General features: G+C 26.9%; 1 protein-coding gene across 1 annotated transcript in view; it reads right to left on the reverse strand.

Annotated features, from left to right (window-relative positions):
* LOC145255652 (uncharacterized) overlaps positions 1-2,500 on the reverse strand; it is a 268,590-nt gene that overhangs the window by 260,359 nt on the left and 5,731 nt on the right. The gene's annotated exons all lie outside the window — the stretch shown is intronic.

Genomic DNA, 2,500 nt, shown 5'->3' on the forward strand with positions numbered 1-2,500 from the left:
GGGGTGCTTTCATTCTATTTTGATATTTATTTTTTAGATTCTTGGATTTTAGTATTGTGATTTTTCGTTTTAGTCTTTTCGGGTATTCCTTATATTATGTTTGTTTAGAAAGAGGGGTGTATTTAATATATATATATATATATATATATATATATATATATATATATATATATATATATATATATATATATATATAGTTCGAAAAACATAAGAATAAAAACACTCACTTATTGCAGTGTTTTAGGCACCCTTTACCACCACACCGAAAACTGTTGAATTCAAGGAACAGGTGGAGACGCTACTTTATATATATATATATATATATATATATATATATATATATATATATATATATATATATGTGTGTGTGTGTGTGTGTGTGTGTGTGTGTGTGTGTGTGTGTGTGTGGATGTGCATAAAGTGTGTGTGCATTAAAAGAATGTATAAAAAAAAATGTTTAACACACATGGACTTAAATGTTTTTATGGTTATTGACCCAGCAAATATATTCGCATATACATATATTTATTTTATCTTGTATCAATTTTTTCTTATATATATATATATATATATATATATATATATATATATATATATATATATATATATATATATATATATACACACACACACAGGGTGTGCCTAAAGTTCGTGTGCATTTTTAAAAAAATTATAACTTTATTTGCACTTTTAAGAAAAAACTGATACAAAATAAAATAAATATATGTATATGTGAATTTATTTTCCCGGTCAATAAGTAAAAAAGCACCATCTATTGTAGCCATTTCGAAGTCTAATGCTTTTCTTAAGAATTGGAGAATGGAGCTAGGTTACAGATGTAAGGAAATGCGACATCTAGCTTAGGATTCATTAGGATTGGAAATGAAAATGCAATGTAAGTAGTATAAATAAAATATACAATATTAAGGATGAAGGTGCAAAAAAAATTAAGGAAAATATAAGGTCGTTATTATACATACAAATAAACTCATATTTATTTTATTTTTAATTTTAATAGTTATGAACTCTGACATAAATGGATGTTTTGCGAACTCTCCTTTTATTTTTACCAACATTTTTTCGACGCCAAATTCTTTTTCATTAAAAAAAACAAACTTTCTGTTTTCCGGCGAACATATATTTATCTCTGATGAGTTGTTTGATCAGCTTCCGCTGTTCAAAGAAACACATTTAAAAGGCACGTCCTAAAATATGAATCATAACTAACGATGTATTATATATATATATATATATATATATATATATATATATATATATATATTTATATATATATATATATATATATATTAGTGTCGGGACGGAATCGGGAATCGGGAAAATCGGAACTTTTGGGGTATTGGAATCGGGAAATTTGTGCCTATTTTCCGATGCCAAAAACGATTCTTTTGGTTATGTTTTTGTATGATTTTGTTTAAAGCAAAATCTACCGCTGGTAGTAATAATAATATAATAAATATTTATTGATTTCAAATTACCAGTAAAATTAAAATCTGTAAATCATCGCCCACAAGTGTATTTTTACGATGAATGGAGGGAAATGAAATAACAACTTTATAGTTAAATATTTATAAAGAATCGGAATTGGTAATTGTATCGAAATCGGGAATTTAGTAGGGAATCGGGAAAAATATTGGAATCATCGCATCACTAATATATATATATATAGTTGACGAGTTGTGATACAACGAAACAGTACTGTATGTGGATGACAATTAAAGTCCCCCTTTGTAAATATATTTTCACCCGACGCATATTTAAGCTATTAAGCGAAGCTCGCTATTAATTTGTTTGTAAACAAACTGATGCTTAGAGCACTGTTGTAATGGGCGGGTGTGAATTTAATACACACTCGAGAAGAAATATTTACGGCCCTGATTCATAGTCTGACGGTGAGAGCTGCCGATTGTCAATGGCGACGGGTGTAGGTTCGATCCATGGCTGGGAAAGGTGTAAGTCTAGCCGCTCTGATGAGTTGTGATACAACGAAACAGTACTGTATGTGGATGACTATATATATATATATATATATATATATATATAATATGAATATACAAAAACCCCAAGTATATATATATATATATATATATATATATATATATATATATATATACTTGGGGTTTTTGTATATTCATATTATATTTATTTTTTTATATTTATTTAAAAAGAAATACAACTTTCTTATATATGGATCGTGGAATTGCATTCATCTGCAAAAGATCTAGCTAATTTGCATATTCTTTTAAACATTTATTTTAATTAATTCTCCATTAGTTTTTTTTTTTCGGTTTTCTCATGGGATGATTATCTTTAGTTAACTATTACGTGTAATTATATTTATGCAGATATTCTACATGATTTATACTTGAGTACTATTTGCGTAAAAAGGTTATAGCAAACGCAAACCTCTTTTTCTCTATAATTATTTATGCGTATACATATTTGTTTAATAAATTTTGCCTACCAAACACTACATAATTTC

Source organism: Euprymna scolopes, chromosome 31, assembly GCF_053919585.1.
Source record: "Euprymna scolopes isolate OS-2025 chromosome 31, ASM5391958v1, whole genome shotgun sequence".
In the NCBI taxonomy this organism is placed as follows: Eukaryota; Metazoa; Mollusca; class Cephalopoda; order Sepiida; family Sepiolidae; genus Euprymna; species Euprymna scolopes.